This window comes from Salvelinus alpinus, chromosome 23 (genome assembly GCF_045679555.1).
Source record: "Salvelinus alpinus chromosome 23, SLU_Salpinus.1, whole genome shotgun sequence".
NCBI lineage: Eukaryota > Metazoa > Chordata > Actinopteri > Salmoniformes > Salmonidae > Salvelinus > Salvelinus alpinus.
In genome coordinates, this window is record NC_092108.1 from 14,411,786 (window position 1) to 14,432,401 (window position 20,616).

The window sequence follows — 20,616 nt, forward strand, 5'->3', positions numbered from 1 at the left end:
AATTGATATAGGCACAATATATTGATATAGGCACAAATATTGATATAATAACCATCATATCGAAGTAAACTTGGAGTCACGTGATGATACGGTGTTTGGGCCTTGCACTACAACTCGGTAAAGCATGCAGTTTATTAGGCAACTGATTAAATGTCATGAACTTCAGTGTGCTGAAAGTGCACGGTGACGAGCTTGATGCTGCTTTCCATTAAATATTGAGGGTCTTATTCTGGTGACATGATGATCGATGTTTGACTGCCGTTCGACAAATAAAAACATTCTTGCTCTTGTGCATAATCTCGTCATGTAGTCTAGCCTACCTGCAGAACCTACCCACACTGTAGTCTAGCCTACCTGCAGAACCTATCCACACTGCAGTCTAGCCTACCTGCAGAACCTACCCACACTGTAGTCTAGCCTACCTGCAGAACCTACCCACACTGTAGTCTAGCCTACCTGCAGAACCTACCCACACTGCAGTCTAGCCTACCTGCAGAACCTACCCACACTGCAGTCTAGCCTACCTGCAGAACCTACCCACACTGTAGTCTAGCCTACCTGCAGAACCTACCCACACTGTAGTCTAGCCTACCTGCAGAACCTACCCACACTGTAGTCTAGCCTACCTGCAGAACCTACCCACACTGTAGTCTAGCCTACCTGCAGAACCTACCCACACTATAGTCTAGCCTACCTGCAGAACCTACCCACACTGTAGTCTAGCCTACCCGCAGAACCTACCCACACTGTAGTCTAGCCTACCTGCAGAACCTACCCACACTGTATCTGCCAGCTGTTGGCTAGAGCCCACGTGCCAAGATCAGAGGAGGCACCATTGCTAATTAACATTTTCTGTAACAATACTATCGGTAGAATTTAAAATGTGATGGAAACACATAGAACATTATATTTTTATTCGGTACATGAAAACTTAAGCGAAAAAGTACATTTCGCGTGCACTACGTCATCACGCATTGATTTTTATCTGCAACAAGTCATTTAGTGGAAGCACAAAAATTTGCATATTTTCTTTATGTGGATTTTAGAATATTTAAATGCATATCCGTCATCAATTGGATGGAAACCTAGCTAGTGAAACAGAAAAAATGGTTTCTCTCTCTCACACACACAGTACTGTTTAGCTAACTTTGTGGGGACATACAATTCAGTCCCATTCAAAATCCTATTTTCCTTAACCCTAACCCAGAAACCTAACCCTAACTCTAGCTCCTAACCCTAATTCTAAACCCCCTAGAAATAGCATTTGACCTTGTGTGGACCAACAAAATGTCCCCAGTTGGTCAAATTTTATTAGTTTACTCTTCTTGTGGGGACTTCAGGTCCCCACAAGTATAGTTAAACACGTCCACACACACACAAGTATAGTTAAACACATCCACACACACACACACACACACAGACAGAGCAAGGCTGATCAGCGAGGTCTAGGCGTGTGTGGTGACTTTTAGAAATGTCAGGCATCTACCCGAACAGACATGAGATGTCAATCACTCACAGCTAGAAGGCAGACATCCACAGATAACACTGTCTGGCCTAACTACGACACAGGCTTCTGAAGGGACATTCTCAAAGGATGATCTGCTGCAATAAACACTTTAAATCAATCATCTAATGTGAGCAAACATTAAAAAAACACAATGAATCATCATAGACAAGGTAGAGACTTCAGGGTTTAAAATCAGATTTGCTCTCCTATTGAAAAATGATCGCCTCAACCAGACATATCAGATGTATTCATGATATGTAGATGTATACACAAATAATATGTATGCACAGTAGATATGACCCTGGCCGAAACCACACAATGGCAAACTAACAGTTGGTTTAGAGCAGGATGGCATGTTGGTGTGTGTGTGTGTGTGTGTGTGTGTGTGTGTGTGTGTGTGTGTGTGTGTGTGTGTGTGTGTGTGTGTGTGTGTGTGTGTGTGTGTGTGTGTGTGTGTGTGTGTATTAGCCTTCACTGGACGCAGTCTTTGTGCTGATGGGACAGTCAATCAGACTTGGCAGCCATTCTGGGGCCAAGTGTTCCCATGCCAACAAGCCCCATCTGTGCAACAGAATTGCAACTGCAACTGTGGAGAAAGTGAGAGATGCCGGTGAGCTTCCATCTTACTGTAAACCCAATTAAGCTTATGCACATGGTAACATACAGTATGTGCTGCATGTAGGTAGTACATAGGACTGTGCTAATACTGGAGCCATGAATATGCATAAACATAACACAAAGGACTTTAACCTGTTTGGAGCAATAGGTTGTTTGTCCCACATGTCCTCCAAAACAGTTGTGAAATTCAAATTTTACTGGATCAGGCTTTGTAAAATCTTGTTTCAACAAAACTGTATTAGTAGCAAGGGAGATATACAACACACAGCAATGTTCTCCCCCCCCCCCCCCCCGAGTCAAATTTCAGTTGGCTCCAAAGACAAAGCAGAATGAATTCCTTCATTTGAATGTTAATTTGCCTTTAATTTGACACTATACATGTGTCAAATTACATGGATCGACACTATACATGGATCTGAATGTGAACCCTTCAACCGAATACCCATACATACAGTTTTAGAACATTTTGGTGATATGGTACATTTCTAGCAGTGGATATGAATAATCCAGAGTCTTGATACTACTTAGACTATAAATAGACAACATGGTCTATTGCCAACTCTGGACATTACAGTGAACTTGTAAGATACAAAATCAGTAATGATCTGAAAATGCAAAATGCACATACAGATGTAGGATCTTAATTTGATCACCCTGTTGCAGGATAACCTTAAAAAGGTTTCTGAAGTTTGTAATATCCACTTAAATTTCAAACTTGATTTTCCCTTATGAAGAATGTGTCAACCCCAACAAAGATGTCCATTAATTATACTCCACATAATAATTCACATTTCCTGTTGCTGCAGGATTCTGTTCCTGCTGTAGCAAACTAGCTCAAATGAAGATCCTACATCTGTATGGTTCTTCTGTTGAAGGGTTCATATGTATTTGGACAAAAGGCTGCTGGGGAGTGGAGAGAAAGAAGAACAGAAAAAGAAGCGGGGAGAACAAAAAAAAAAGAAATCTCCTGTTTTAAAGGAATGTCTTAAAGGGTCTCCAAGTGGCCATATGGTGAAGAGTTTAAAATGTGAACTTTGTGGTGATAACGTCTCCTGTTCATATTACAGTGTAATAATTCACGGTATGTGTGCACGTTTGTGTGTGCGTGTTAGAGTGTGTGTGTGTGTGTGTGTACAGTGTTTGATGTGTGACGGACATAAAGGAGCAGCCTGGGCGACAGCTTCCAAACAACGAGAAAACGTTTTACACTGGTCCACCTAGGCACTTAACATTTAAGTCATGCACAAAGTGGCAGCTGTGTGTGTGTGTGTGTGCGTGCTTGCATGTGTGAGAAAGCATCTGTGAGATCTTGTTGGTGTGCATGTGTGAGTGGAAGTTTACTCACCAATAAAGTCCCTTAAGAAAGCATATGTGGCCCGTGTCTCACTCTGCATCTTCATCCTCTACTTACGCTACGCCCAGCTCACAGTCCCTATGAAAACACTGATGACACAAGCACTAAGGGGCTTATGAGCACATACAGTATGGGCATTTTATGATTTATTTTGAAGAGGCCACACACACACAGTCCTTTTATGTCTATAACATTAACCTCCTTTCAAGCCTTCCAATAGCATTGTCATTTATAATGTTAGCAGCTAGAGTATGTACTGTATAGCACAGAGACAGAAAGGCAAACACACACACACGAAGATGCTCTTTGTATTTATAACAAACCCAAGTGGATTTCCGTTGATGATGTCATGGTAGCCTGGTCCGAGACCTGGATCCCAGAGATAATGTCTTTATCTTGGTGGACTAACATGGTCTTGATTTATCTTGGTGGACTAACATGGTCTTGATATATCTTGGTGGACTAACATGGTCTTGATTTATCTTGGTGGACTAACATGGTCTTGATTTATCTTGGTGGACTAACATGGTCTTGATTTATCTTGGTGGACTAACATGGTCTTGATTTATCTTGGTGGACTAACATGGTCTTGATTTATCTTGGTGGACTAACATGGTCTTGATTTATCTTGGTGGACTAACATGGTCTTGATTTATCTTGGTGGACTAACATGGTCTTGATTTATCTTGGTGGACTAACATGGTATTGATTTATCTTGGTGGACTAACATGGTCTTGATTTATCTTGGTGGACTAACATGGTCTTGATTTATCTTGGTGGACTAACAGTCTTGATTTATCTTGGTGGACTAACATGGTCAAGTGATGCATACTGTTCAATTCCCTGTAGCTTACACGCTGAGGTTCTTGTATAGTTGTTAGAACTTGTCATGGTAATCAGGCAATAGGCTGCTTGGGAGATTCATTCTCATTGCATCAGCCTGGTTGTGGTGTTTGGAGACACAAGAAGAAAGGTTGTACACACCTCCACAGGCAGCCTCTGCCTGCAATAAGTAAGTCGCTTTACCCTCTTGACGCTAGGGGTCAGATTTTTATTTTATTTTTAATAACGTTCCCAAGGTAAACTGACTATTTCTCAGGTCCAGATCGTAGAATATGCATATAATTTACAGATTAGGATAGAAAACAATCCAAAGTTTCCAAAACTGTCAAAATATTGTCTGTGAGTATAACAAAACTGATTCTGCAGGCAAAAACCTGAGAAAATCTAACCCGGAAGTGATTTTTTTATCTGTGTTTCCTGGCCCGTCTTTCTTCCATTTAAAGGGGTATCAACCAGATTCCTTTTCCAATGGCTTCCTCAGGCTGTGACCAGGCTTTAGACATAGTTTCAGGTTTTATTTTGAAAAATGAGTGAGATTTTTCAAAAGTAGTCAGGTGTCCTCTGATTAGTTCCTGCGCGCGAGAGGGTAGCTCTCCATTTTCTTTTTCTCTCTTATTGAATAGGTTACGGTCCGGTTGAAATATTATCGATTATGTTTGTTAAAAACAACCTGAGGATTGATTATAAAAAACATTTGACATGTTTCTACGACCATTATGGATACTTTTTGGAATTTTCGTCGAACGGAACGAGGCTTTGGTTTTCTGAACATAACGCGCAAACCAAATGGCGTTTTTTTGTTATAAAAGTAATATTTATCGAACAAAAAGAACATTTGTTGTGTAACTGGGAGTCTCGTGAGTGCAAACATCCAAAGATTATCAAAGGTAAGTGATTAATTTTATTGCTTTTGTGACTTTCGTGACCATGCTAATTTGGGGCTAGCTGTTCTAGCATTGATTGATACACTCACAAAAGCTTAGATTTCTTTCGCTGCAAAGCATATTTTCAAAATCTGACACGATAGATGGATTAACAACAAGCTAAGCTGTGTTTTGGTATATTTCACTTGTGATTACATGATTATAAATATTTTTAGTAATATTTTGCACCCTGCATTTCAGCGGTTGTTTAGGAAAATGATCCCGTAAAAGGGATCCGTAGCGGAGAGAAGTTAAACAAGCCTCTCCTGTTTCAAATCAAATCCAATTTTATTTGTCACATACACATGGTTAGCAGATGTTAATGTGAGTGTAGCGAAATGCTTGTGCTTCTAGTTCCGACAATGCAGTAATAACCAACGAGTAATCTAACCGAACAATTTCACAACAACTACCTTATACACACAAGTGTAAAGGGATGAAGAATATGTACATAAAAATATATGAATGAGTGATGGTACAGAACGGCAAAGGCAAGATGCAGTAGATGGTATAGAGTACAGTATATACAGTGGGGAGAACAAGTATTTGATACACTGCCGATTTTGCAGGTTTTCCTACTTACAAAGCATGTAGAGGTCTGTAATTTTTATCATAGGTACACTTCAACTGTGAGAGACGGAATCTAAAACAAAAATCCAGAAAATCACATTGTATGATTTTTAAGTAATTAATTTGCATTTTATTGCATGACATAAGTATTTGATCACCTACCAACCAGTAAGAATTCCGGCTCTCACAGACCTGTTAGTTTTTCTTTAAGAAGCCCTCCTGTTCTCCACTCATTACCTGTATTAACTGCACCTGTTTGAACTCGTTACCTGTATAAAAGACACCTGTCCACACACTCAATCAAACAGACTCCAACCTCTCCACAATGGCCAAGACCAGAGAGCTGTATAAGGACATCAGGGATAAAATTGTAGACATGCAACAGGCTGGGATGGGCTACAGGACAATAGGCAAGCAGCTTGGTGAGAAGGCAACAACTGTTGGCGCAATTATTAGAAAATGGAAGAAGTTCAAGATGACGGTCAATCACCCTCGTTCTGGGGCTCCATGCAAGATCTCACCTCGTGGGGCATCAATGATCATGAGGAAGGTGAGTTATCAGCCCAGAACTACACGGCAGGACCTGGTCAATGACCTGGAGAGAGCTGGGACCACAGTCTTAAAGAAAACCATTAGTAACACACTACACCGTCATGGATTAAAATCCTGCAGCGCACGCAAGGTCCACCTGCTCAAGCCAGCGCATGTCCAGGCCCGTCTGAAGTTTGCCAATGACCATCTGGATGATCCAGAGGAGGAATGGGAGAAGGTCATGTGGTCTGATGAGACAAAAATAGAGCTTTTTGGTCTAAACTCCACTCGCCGTGTTTGGAGGAAGAAGAAGGATGAGTACAACCCCAAGAACACCATCCCAACCGTGAAGCATGGAGGTGGAAACATCATTCTTTGGGGATGCTTTTCTGCAAAGGGTACAGGATGACTGCACCGTATTGAGGGGAGGATGGATGGGGCCATGTATCGCGAGATCTTGGCCAACAACCTCCTTCCCTCAGTAAGAGCATTGAAGATGGGTCGTGGCTGGGTCTTCCAGCATGACAACGACCCGAAACACACAGCCAGGGCAACTAAGGAGTGGCGCCGTAAGAAGCATCTCAAGGTCCTGGAGTGGCCTAGCCAGTCTCCAGACCTGAACCCAATAGAAAATCTTTGGAGGGAGCTGAAAGTCCGTATTGCCGAGCGACAGCCCCGAAACCTGAAGGATCTGGAGAAGATCTGTATGGAGGAGTGGGCCAAAATCCCTGCTGCAGTGTGTGCAAACCTGGTCAAGAACTACAGGAAACGTATGATCTCTGTAATTGCAAACAAAGGTTTCTGTACCAAATATTAAGATCTGCTTTTCTGATGTATCAAATACTTATGTCATGCAATAAAATGCAAATTAATTACTTAAAAATCATACAATGTGATTTTCTGGATTTTTGTTTTAGATTCCGTCTCTCATAGTTGAAGTGTACCCATGATAGAAATTACAGACCTCTACATGCTTTGTAAGTAGGAAAACCTGCAAAATCGGCAGTGTATCAAATACTTGTTCTCCCCACTGTACATATGAGATGAGTAATGTAGGGTATGTAAACATTATATTAAGTGGCATTGTTTAAAGTGGCTAGTGATAAATTTTTTACATAAAATTTTTATTATTAAAGTGGCTGGAGTTGAGTCAGTATGTTGGCAGCAGCCACTCAATGTTAGTGATGGCTGTTTAACAGTCTGATGGCCTTGAGATAGAAGCTGTTTTTCAGTCTCTCGGTCCCTGCTTTGATGCACCTGTACTGACCTCGCTTTCTGGATGATAGCGGGGTGAACAGGCAGTGGCTCGGGTGGTTGTTGTCCTTGATGATCTTTATGGCCTTCCTGTGACATCGGGTGGTGTAGGTGTCCTGGAGGGCAGGTAGTTTGCCCCCGGTGATGCATTGTGCAGACCTCACTACCCTCTGGAGAGCCTTACGGTTGTGGGCGGAGCAGTTGCCGTACCAGGCGGTGATACAGCCCGACAGGATGCTCTCGATTGTGCATCTGTAAAAGTTTGTGTTTTTGGTGACAAGCCGAATTTCTTCAGCCTCCTGAGGTTGCGGGCTGGAGATGTTGTTACCTACCCTCACCACCTGGGGGCGGCCCGTCAGGAAGTCCAGTACCCAGTTGCACAGGGCGAGGTCGAGACCCAGGGACTCGAGCTTGATGACAAGTTTGGAGGGTACTATGGTGTTAAATGCTGAGCTGTAGTCGATGAACAGCATTCTCACATAGGTATTCCTCTTGTACAGATGGGTTAGGGCAGTGTGCAGTGTGATTGCGTCGTCTGTGGACCTATTGGGGCGGTAAGCAAATTGGAGTGGGTCTAGGGTGTCAGGTAGGGTGGAGGTGATATGGTCCTTGATTAGTCTCTCAAAGCATTTCATGATGATGGAAGTGAGTGTTATGGGGCAGTAGTCATTTAGCTCAGTTACCTTAGCTTTCTTGGGAACAGGAACAATGGTGGCCCTCTTGAAGCATGTGGGGACAGCAGACTGGGATAAGGATTGATTGAATATGTCCATAAACATACCAGCCAGCTGGTCTGCGCATGCTCTGAGGACACGGCTGGGGATGCCGTCTGGGCCTGCAGCCGACGTGAGCAAAACATTTAAACGTGCCAACCCTCGCGTCGGCTGCAGTGAAGGAGAGCCCGCTGGTTTTAGTAGCGGGCCGTGTCAGTGGCATTGTGTTGTCCTCAAAGCGAGCAAAGAAGTTGTTTAGTCTGTCTGGGAGCAAGACATCCTGGTCCGAGACGGGGCTGGTTTTCCTTTTATAGTCCGTGATTGACTGTAGACCCTTCCACATACCTCTCGTGTCTGAGCCGTTGAATTGCGACTCTACTTTGTCTCTATACTGACGCTTAGCTTGTTTGATTGCCTTGCGGAGGGAATAGCTACACTGTTTGTATTCGGTCATGTTTCCGGTCACCTTGCCCTGATTAAAAGCAGTGGTTCGCACTTTCAGTTTTGCGCGAATGCTGCCATCAATCCACGGTTTCTGGTTTGGGAATGTTTTAATAGTTGCTGTGGGTATGACATCGCCGATGCACTTGCTAATAAACTCGCTCTTGCTAATAAACTCGTTTCTGTAGCGTGAGGCAGCTTAATGTACAAGTACACCCACTGGACAGGATACTAGTCTATTTTCTGTTTCTGGAGCAGCTTGATGTACAAGTACACCCACTGGACAGGAATCCAATACTCACTTTGTACTATCTTCCATTAAAGTACATTCAAGTTGATTCCTATTGCATCTGGCTGTATACAGTTGCCTACTTCAGCCCTGTACATTCATAGATCAAAATTGTTGTAATCTGTTTTGTCTGCTTGTCTATCCAGATCTCTATTTCTCTTCCTGTGGCTTCCTGCCTCTCTCCATCTTCTCTGTCTTTATACAGGAGCAAGAGCCAACTATCATTCTTCCTCTGAGCAAGGCAGTTAACCCACTGCTCCCCGGGCACCGCTGACGTGGATGTCATCTACCTCCCTGATTGAGGAGTCTTGTTAAACGTGTAAGACACATTTCAGTTGAACAACTGACTAGGTATCCCCTTTCCCTTTGTTCAGCTGAACAGTGCTCAGTGTGCCTTGGTTGTTTTGTCTTCTCAGCTCAACAGATAGCATTCTATCCCCAAAAGTACAAAAGGACCTCAGTCGAGATTAGTTCTGTTGTCATTTACTGTTACACATGCCTCTTGGAGGGGGGAACGCAACACCTTGCGACAAGGAACTCCCCGTGGAGTGAAAGAGGAATGTGATTGTAAGTGCTGGTAAGGATGACAGAGAATATTACCGTTTACAGGGAATTTATTTCCTTAACATGGTAACGTGGGGGAAAAGGGCTGGACGGAACCAAAGCAAAGAAAGTAAAAGTTGAAAAGAGTCCCCTCTCCTACCTTACCTGCCTACCCACTACTTACCTAACCTTTTAGCACCTCCTGGCGCACTAACCAAAATACAGGGGGTGGTCCGTCCAGGTCTTACCTAGTGTGCATAGACAGAGTACATACTACGGGTATATATATGCCCGCAGGCCTGTTGCTTTGTTCCCCTGGGAACAAAAACAGAATTACTCACGTAAAATGAACAATTTCAATAATCAAAAACAGTCCTTTTGACATACGTCTGCAGGACCGGCTACAAAATACTTTACAAATTTACCAGACCAACCACCAACACATCACATACAAAGAAGCTCTCCTAACAAACACACACTGGCTTTTCAAGCTGCAGAAGGAGTCGGTAATTGCAGACAACTGTATCCCCTGACAAGAGGGTGGGGTCAGAGCTCCAATGGGGCCGACCAATCAGCTGCTTTGGAACCCAGGAAGCCATTTCCTGAAATATACATATACACAAACAAACCCAAAACACAGAAACTGTGGAACGTAGCACACCCACCCCAAAACCTGCAAACTTCCCGTTTGCAATAAAACCAACATGCGTCCCCAGTTACTGAACCCATGATAGTGTCGGCAACCACATTCGAACCCTTCACATAGTTAATCTGTATATTGTATCCATGTACAATCAGAGCCCACCACATAAGGCGGCGGTTCTGATTGTACATTTGCCTAAGAAACACTGAAGGATTATGGTCCGTGAAGACCAGAACAGGCAAGGCACTGGAGCCCACATATACCTCCAAAAACTAAGGCTAGCAATAAAGCCACCGTCTTTTGTTCAGTGGTGGAGTACCTTGACTGACACGAGTTGAACTTACGGGATAATTATTTTTTATTTTTTTTTAAAGACGGGCCGATCCACTCCCTCTTAATCTTCCTGCAAGAGAACCGCACCCACCCCCACTATACTAGCATCTACCTCCAACTTAAAAGGTTTGTCGAAGTTGGGGCCGGCAAGCACTGGGGCACTACAAAGTAGCGCTTTGGCGGACTCGAAAGCATAGTTACAGTCCTGGGACCACTTAATTGGTTCTAAGCAGATATGTAAGAGGAGCTACTACCATCAATTCTCACAGAAGGTACGATAATACCCTACCATCCCCAGAAATCTGAGCAACTGGCGGCGAGTCGTGGGAGCAGGAAAAGCAACAATTGCTTCCACTTTGCCAGTTACTGGGCACACTTGACCTCGTACCACCTGCTTCCCTAAGTCACAGTAGCCTTCCCAAACTCACTTGGCAAATTTGAGGGTTAAAGAAGCATTCTCCAACCCCTGAAACACTTTAAGGTGGCGTGATGATCAGACCAAGTAGACGAATGAGTCACATCGTTAAGGTAAGCAGTACAATTTGGCACATCCCTGAACACAATGTTAACTAAGCACTGAAAAGTAGCAGGTGCATTACACATTCCAAAGGGCATCACAGTGTATTGTACGAAATCATCAGGCGTCACGAAAGCAGTGATGTCAGAAGCTCGAGAGGTCAGAAGCACCTGCCAATAACCTTTTAGCAAATCTAACTTACTAACGTAAGCAGCAGAGCCAAGTCTATCAATGCAGTCATCTAAGCAAGGTAGAGGAAAAGAATAAGACTTTGTAACGGCATTTACGCAACGATAGTCTGTACATAAGCGGGACGTACCATCAGGCTTAGGAACAAGAATACATGGGGAACTCCAGGAGCTGTTACTGGGTTTTGCCATGTCATTCTGTAATAAGCTACCTCCCTTTATTACCTCCCATTCTTAGCGTTAACCCGGTACAGATGCTGACATATAGGAGCAGAGTTCCCCACATCCACGTTATGTTCCAAGATGGACGTGCGACTTGGAACGTCCTGAAACACATTGAGAAAACTATTTATCAATAGGATAAGATCATTAGTTTGATCGTTATCCAAATGTTCTATTTGAGAGGGTAACTTTTTCAGCATCTCCGAATTACATAAGAGTTCACATTGCTGTAACGTATGGCGTAACTCCAACACATCCTCCTTATCCTCTTCTAGGTCCCAGCCAGGCTACAGCACCACCGCAGCCACACTGGAGACGGCGGGCTGGACCGGCTTACCTGAGAAGCTGTTGGGAGAATCACGCACATAATATGCTTTCAGCATGTTAACATGACACAAACGGGAAGAACGCCTACGATCTGGGGTCTTTATCACATAATTGGTGTCACTGAGTTTCTTTTCCACAAGATATGGCCCAGAAAACATGCCGACAGATGAGCCAGGGATTGGCAACAAAACTAAAACTTGATCCCCTGGTGCAAAAGAACAGCAATCAGCCTCTGTCATAATGTAATTTCATGCGTTTGAGACAAGGAGAGAGACTTTTGGGCTAACCCATATGCAGCGTGCAGTCTCTCCCACATCTTACTGACATAATCCAACACATTTGTAGGGGCGCTACTGGGTGTAGGACATAGGATATGCTCCTTCAAAACTTTTAGCAGACCCCGTGGGGTGTGTCCAAACACAAGTTCAACAGGGCTGAACCCTAAGGACTCTTGTATTCTTTTCCTGATAGCAAATAGGACAAAGGGCACCCCCTCATCCCAATCGGTACTGGTATCCATGCAATACTTGCGTAGCATCGCCTTCAGTGTCTGATGCCAGCGTTCGAGGGCTCCTTGACTCTCCGGATGACACGGACTAGAGACCTGATGGGAAATAGTGTCTTTAACACATTTGAGAACAGTTTTGACAAAGTTGGTTCCCTGATCAGTTTGGATTACTTTAGGGCGTCTAAACGTAGAGAAGAACTTCTAGTGCCTTCACCAGTCTTAGCCATTATAGTACAGCGAGGGATAGCCTCTGGGTATCGAGTAGCACTGCACATTGTTAGTAAGAACTGGTTACCTGACCTGGTTTTCGGCAACGGACCTACACAATCGATTATCACTCGTTCAAACGGTTCCCCCACCACAGCAATCGGACAGAGCGGTTCACGAGAAACTGTTTGATTCGCTTTCCCAGTGAGTTGACACGCATGACATGTTTTACAAAATTGGACCACGTCAGACTCCAAACCTGGCCAGAAAAATGTCGAAGGACTCGGTAAAAAGTGTTTGTGATCCACAAATGTCCGGACCACGCCTGGTCATGGGTGTGACAGCACCTGCTGTCGGAACGGTGTTGGAACAACCACTTGACACACTTCACTCCAGTCACTAACGGTGTTATGAGCTTCCCATTTAGACATCAAAACTCCTGCTTCCATAAAGTAGGCGGTCTCCCTAGTTTTAGCTTCCTCAGTGGAACTTACCGAAGCAAAACACTTGCAAAGAATGGGGTCTCCCTTTTGACTTTCAACCACCTTCTCGGGGGTGACAGACAAGAACGTCATGTAATTGGGGCGTACGATTTCGCTTTCCCCTGCCTTAGTTTTTAGGGGGGTAAAAGCCGTCGGGCTTGCAGAAGGAATACTCGGTGCATTGTCTACCTCAACATTCTCAAAAATAGAACTAGACAAATCCACCACATCTCCCAGCTTGCGAGATTGTGCCATCGTTAACATACAAGCAGGAAAAACATGGGGAAATTCTTGAACCAATTTATCTGTAGTTTTGATTTCTGGGTTGTCTACTACTTAACACAGGAGTGACATTACCACCAGCAATATCATTCCCTAGTAGCAATGTGACTCCTTTTACTGGCAGTGTAGACACTATACCAACACGGAAACGGCCTGATACCAAGTCTGACACTAAGTGGATCCAGTGTAATGGTAAATTTTTTGTCTCTATACCCTGTAATATGACATGCGAGCCACAATACATTTCAGGGGACCAGGGTAAAGCATCAGTAACGATTACTGACTGCGCCGCCCCTGTGTCTCGTAAGATTTGTACGGGCTTTTAATCCGCTTGTTCTCCAGTTAAGGAAACACAACCGGCAGAGATAAACGGAGTATAGACAGGATCCGTTTTCCCAAATGCTGAAACAATAACTCGGTCCAACGGACGAGCCATAGACTGGACTAAACCCACGCTTTTCAATTTAGGGGATGGTGACAGGGACTGTTTCGGTTTATTTTTCAAAACCGGGCAGTCCGCAATCACGTGACCCTTTAGGTGACAGTAAAAACATTCACAGATTTCATGCGAAGACTTAGGGTCATCGGAGGAAAAAGCAACCCGAACGAGGCACTGATGACGTAATCGTTCGGCCTTCTAAACAAGGTGCACCAAACAGTCTTGTGTGTCAGAGCGTACTCATCTGCCAACACTGCTGCCTGGGCCAATGTCGCCACTTTCTGTTCATTTTAATGAACTACAAGTCTATCAGGCCGGTTGCTTTTAGAATCCTTCAACAGCATCAACTCCTGAATATCAGCAAAGGTGTTAGCTTTGCTGGCTGAACACCAGCGATTAAACAGAGACTCTTTGTCCCTTGCAAACTCAAAAGTACAGAGAGAGGTTTTTTTTTTGTGGTTCCTGAAGCGCTGCCTATAAGCTTCAGGCACCAACTCATAAGCCCGCAACACGGTTGTTTTAACAATATCGTACTGTAAACCATCTTCCAGGGAGAGAGCGGCTACTACTTCCTGATCTTTCCCAGACAATTTACATTGCAACAGGTGCGGCCAAACCTCGAGTGGTCAATGCAGCGAAGCGGCCACACGTTCAAACACAGAGAAATTGGAATCAACTTCCGACTCCCGTAATGGAGGGACTAAAGCAATATTTTTACTTACATCGAAGTGGGCTTGATGATGGGCAGGTTGTGGAGTCACACTGGAGCCAGCGTCTAGCTCCAGTTGTCGGATCCTATTACAATTTTCCAAATTTCTAAATCAAACTCCATCTGTCTAACACACTCTGTCTAACACACACGCCAGCCTCACCTTTAGCCTAGCGGTCCCATCTGAACGACCCGAATCAGAAGATAAAGGGTCAAATCGGGGCAATGTAAAGGGGATATGAGCAACCCCTTACCCAGCACCGTCCTCCAACTTGACATCGGAAGATCTACCCGTCTCCTCTCCTGAAGCCTCCCTCTCATCTTTCAACAAGAAAATGTGTTCTCACTAAACCCTTCCTGACTAGCATCAAAAGCTCAGCCTTCAGGGCTTTCTCAGGGACGAAGAGTCCATAATGGTCAGCTACAGCGAAAAGCTCTACTTTACACAACCCCACCAACCCATCAACAGAGGGCACTTCAATAACCTTGGAGACAGCTGATGCAGCCATTTTGTACACAGCAGCCTACTGAACACACAAACTAAACAAGTCATCCAAACTCACAACCTACCACCACCCTTGAATCACCAATCAGAGAGCAAGGTACAGTGGGTTTAATGATCCCTGATGAGCCCCCATTATGTTACACACGCCTCTTGGAGGGAACGCAACAACCTGCTACACGCAACTCCCCATGGAGTGAAAGAGGTATGTGATTGTAGGTGCGGGTAAGGATGACAGAGGCAGAGAATATTACAGTTTACAGTGAATTTATTTCCTTAACAAGGTAATGTGGGGAAAAGGGGCTGGATGGAACCAAAGCAAAGAAAGTAAAAGTTAGAGTCCCTTCTCCTACCTTACCTGCCTACCCACTACTTACCTAACATTTTAGCACCTCCTGGCGCGCTAACCAAAATACAGGGGGTGGTCCGCCCAGGTCTTACCTAGTGTGCATAGACAGAGTAAATACTACGGGTATATGTATGCCCACAGGCCTCCTGCCTAAACACTACCAAGGTGCCTTCCCCTCGGGAACAAAAACTATTTCAATAATCAAAAACAGTCCTTTTGACATAAACATACCTCTGCAGGACCGTCTACAAAATACTTCACAACAAATTTATCAGACCATCACAACACATACAAAGAAGCTTTCTCCTAACAAAGGAACACTGGCTTTTCAAGCTGCAGAAGGAGTCGGTAATTGCAGACAGCTGTATCCCTTGACGAGGGGGCGGGGTCAGAGCTCCAATCTGCAATGGGGCCGACCAATCAGCTGCTTTGGAATCCAGGAAGCCATTTCCTGAAATACACACATACATATACACAAACAAACCCAAAACAACACAGAAACTGGGGAACATAACATTTACAAACACATAATATTGATATAGGAACAGGCAGCATCGAGGACTTGACCATTGAGTGATGTACCCTGCTGTGCCCTTTCTTCCTATCAGAGCCGGCTCTAGCCTTTTGGGGGCCCTAAGCGAGATTTGGTTAGGGGGCCCCCCACCTCACTGCAAAACATTTTAGTGGCGCCTCTCTTGACAGCGAAGATAAAAATGTAGCAATTTTACAACAAATGTAATGCAATTCTACTCATTTTGCCATGGGGCAGAGATAACTTTTTTCAGTTTTACAGCTAATTTCCTGCAATTCTATCCATTTTGCCATTGGTTGGAGAGTCTTATTTTTTTGTGGGAAATCCAACGTGGTAATTTCGGATATTTTCCGTGCCAATGCCACGTTTCCCGTATGATGTGTGCTAATACTTTTTAGTCTACATTTCTTTTCAGGGCTGGGTTTCTTTTCAGGGCTGGGTTTCTTTTCAGGGCTGGGTTTCTTTTCAGGGCTGGGTTTCTTTTCAGGGCTGGGTTTATATGAATATTACTACCCACCAGCATGGCATTGTTCATTGATCAGAAACACCTTCAAAGTTCTCCCTCTTCGTGAGTCGCGACTGATCTGAGCAATATTATAGATCATCTCTGGAAGAGCCAAACAGCTTTTCTCTGTAGCCGACACATGGCCGCCTGAGCCATGGCGCAAATTCAAATGGGGGTGCAAACTTGTGTTTTTGCACCTCCATTTTTTTTACGTTATGTTTGTTTATTCGCGCCAGTCTGGGTTTTCCCCATGGTGTTGCCTGTACCCTATTTGGGGTTATTGTTTGGTGAACCTGTTTGTATTATTATTGACGGTATTTTGCGCCCGTCTATTCGGGTGCTCCTTGGCTAATAAAGTCGCCTGATCACCTATTCTCTGCTCTCCTGCACTTGACTCAAATGACCAGCAGCGAAAACCCTGACACCCGCGTCATTCTTCGGAGGTGGAACCTAAACACAAATTTCCGCTATAAACAGGAACTACGGTGAAATAGGGGTGGCATTTCCCTCTGGTTTTTGCCATGACTTATGCCATGTTAAAATGATATCTGAGTGAGAATGTCTAACAATGGGGGCCCCATGGAGGTCAGGGCCCCTGGGCACATGCCCGGACGGTATTCGGCCATGATTACTACAAGTTTAGATTGCCTGTTAGTTTAGCCAGCTATCTAAAAATATACATGGCTAATTGTCAGGTAATTGACATAAGAGAAAACTGCTTATGCACAACACAAAATTGCACCTGGTGTATTTGACTATTACCCGACTGAGTTCGTAAAAAAATAACAATTTGGGGGGTTGGGGGCCCCCTAGTCACTGGGTGCCCTGAGAGACCGCTAATGTCGCTTATGCCTGGAGCCGGCCTTGCGTCCTATACAAAGAGTTAAGATACACTAGGAACATTGTGTAGAGCTAGAAACAATTGTTTCAAACACTGTTAGCGACTGGATATTTATAAACTGAAAACTCAAAGCCCAGGAGAAAAGGGAACTCAGAAAAGTTAATACATTCTGTAGATATTTCACTTTGATTGTTTGCAACTGAAATCAAAGAGGACCCAAATGGCTCTAAAATATCAATATTCACAACACCGCCAAAGCTGCTCAAACATATAAATGGTGTGAAAAGAAAATATGGAAATTACTTTGGGCAATTTTACGGAGTTCATTAGGTGGAAATGAAGCAGGGGGTGCAGAAATGTAGCATGCGTGTTAGGACTGCAAAACACAAAACAAAGAAAATGGGTTGGGAAAAACTACCTATTCCTATTTCTGTATGATAATGTATTTCTTTACACATAATATTGTATCAACAAGTTCACAGTGCATTTTGTGTCACATTGGCACATCTTGAATTGTGTGTTTATGAAAATGAACTCAGACAAAATCTCTATCTAATTACAAACCAGATGGGCTCTATCTCTCCCTCCCCTGCTCACTGCTCCGTACCCATTCTCTCTCTCTCTCTCGCTCTCTTTCTCTCTCTCAATTTAATTCAATTCAATGTGCTTTATAAACATTACATTCACAAAGGTTTCAGAGGAATAGAGAAATGGCAAGTGTCATATTATGTGCAAATAGTTGAAGTACAAAAGGGAAAATAAATAACATAAATATGGGTTGTATTTACAGTGGTGTTTGTTCTTCACTGGTTGCCCTTTTCTTGTGGCAACAGGTCACAAATCTTTCTGCTGTGATTGCTCACTGTGGTACTTCATCCAATAGATATGTCACGCCCTGACCATAGTTTGCGTTGGATGTTTCTATGTTTTGTTTGGTCAGGGTGTGATAGGAGTGGGCATTCTATGTTGTTGTCTAGTTTGTCTGTTTCTATGTGTTTGGCCTGATATGGTTCTCAATCAGAGGCAGGTGTCATTTGTTGTCTCTGATTGGGAGCCATATTTAGGTAGCCTGTTTTGTCATTGTGGGTTGTGGGTGATTGTTCCTGTGTCCTGTGTGTTTGTGTTCACTATACGGGACTGTTACGTTTTTCGTTCGTTTGTCGGTTTATTGTTTTGTTCGTTGTTTAAGTATTCTGATTAAAATGAATACTCACCACGCTGCATCTTGGTCCTCCTCTCTTTCGCCCGACGAAGAACGTTACAAGATATATGAGAGTCTCTCTCTCTCTCTCACACACACACACCTTCCTTTCTCTCTGGGTGAAATTACCCATCTGCTTGGCTCTTCTAATTACAAACATTTGGTTGTCAGCACATTATGGCAGAATGTGCCGGGCATACTTTCCTAAACACTCGGCCCCAACGTGACGGGCTATGAACACAGCCACCATAGGGAGAGGAGACCATCACAAGGGCACATTGAACTGTAACATGAAAGAGAAAATATGCACATATTCCTCAGGCTCTGCATAGAAAATACATTTTAAAAAGTAAATCCTATCTGCATCTCTAATATTCTCCTGAAGTTGATTTATTGGTGAGCTGCTTAGGCACAGGTAGGCCTATGCTACAGTAAACTGCCACATGCATATATTACATCACTTTCACATGTATGTACCCTACAGCTGCATCATCAGTAACTAACTGCCTACCGGGCGTACAGAAATACAATTTGAAGATACTTCAGTATAAAAATATGAAAATATATAAATCTCCATCATCATTCTGAGCCTGCCTGTCCTTCGTCTGTCTGCTTTTCTTTTGCCATCTATCTCTCCATCCATTTGAGCATTCTGTCTGACCAGTCTGTTTATGTGGAGATTATGTAGACTGGGGTTGTAAATCTTTTGCAATACCAACCATCATTCCACACAGTAACAGCATGCTGTACAAATGCGACGGCTTTGTACTTGACCGGATGCTAAATCACCTCTTAGCACTGGAGGATTTGTCTAAAGTGTATGTGTGTGCTGGAGGAACAGGGAAAGCAGGGCTTGAATACTGCTTCAAGAGGTGCATGCTTTTGTTCTAGTACTAACACATCTGATTCAGCTAATCAAGGTCTAGATGGTTACTTCATTCATTGAATCAAGCGTGTTTGTGCTGGACTCGAACAAAAGCACCTCCATCCGCTCTCCAGAACCTGGGCTGGTGACTACTGTGTTAAATGTTATGATATCTATGATACCTCACTATGTGGCTGCAGTATACCTCCAGCTTCTTCCCATCCCCAGTCTACCTACTGACTCAGTGTGGTCTGGTCTGCGGTGCTCAAGGTTACACTGCTCGCTAATATAAACAGACCACAGGAGCCTCAGGAACTGCAGGGCTGAACTCTGATCTCTGCGGTGAAAGGTTGTGGCATAATTGAAACCTGAAGAGAGCTCTGGAGAGCTGAACCGTGTACTGCGTCAGAGAGAGTCCTGACCTGAGGTCATCTTCCTCGCCCTTCCTCATCCTCCCACCTCGCCCATCTCTTTTTCTTTCCCCTGAGCTTCCTTTAATGATTTGATCAAATGCACCTCGCACCATCGGAAGCTCCACACCTGAACGGTGTCCAATATTCACCTCCTTGCTGTCATGGTACTTACTGTATCAAATTCTGAGAGGTCTTTGTAGAAGCTAACCTGAAGGACACAGAGATGCTGAATGGTGAAAATCCTTGTTTGCTGTGGTTTTATCTTGGGTGTCCCCAAAACGTGTGTAAATAATGGACTATTAATTTTGTCTTCCTGTATTATACTGATACTAAAATGTTAATTCTATTCTACTGAGCCATTTACTTTATGTTCGTATTCTTATATTTTATTCCGTCTTATTGTTGTTGCATTGTCGAGTGGGACCCTGCAAGTAAGCATTTTGTTGGATGGTGTATACCATGTGTATCCTGTACATACGACGAATACAACTTGAAAATTGTTAGGGTGTTCTGCAGAATCAGTTATTCTCATCTGAAAAAGCAACGGAAGAGAGGGTTTAGTTAGGGTTTAGGGTAGGGACATCCCAAGGATCATGGATAGCACTAACCCTAGTGTGGGGCATGGTTGAATGGAGACAAGGGGATTGATTGAATAGTATCGCCATCTAGTGGAGTCAGTTGGGGACACATCCAACACCCTCAGACAGGAGAGAAATCGTAAGCAGCGAAAACTCATGTGCCGGACTGGGCAGTTCAGTGCCATCATTCAGGACAGAAGGAGAGACACTCAACTGGACAGGGTTATACAGCAGCAGCATACTATACTTCCACACTGGTTTTATCGCCACCCAAAAAAAACACTGTTGGAAAAATCTTAACCGGAGAAGAATACGTATGCATATATTCCCCCTCATGAGACTGAAAAGATGTGGCATGGGTCCTCACATCCTCAAAAAGTTATACAG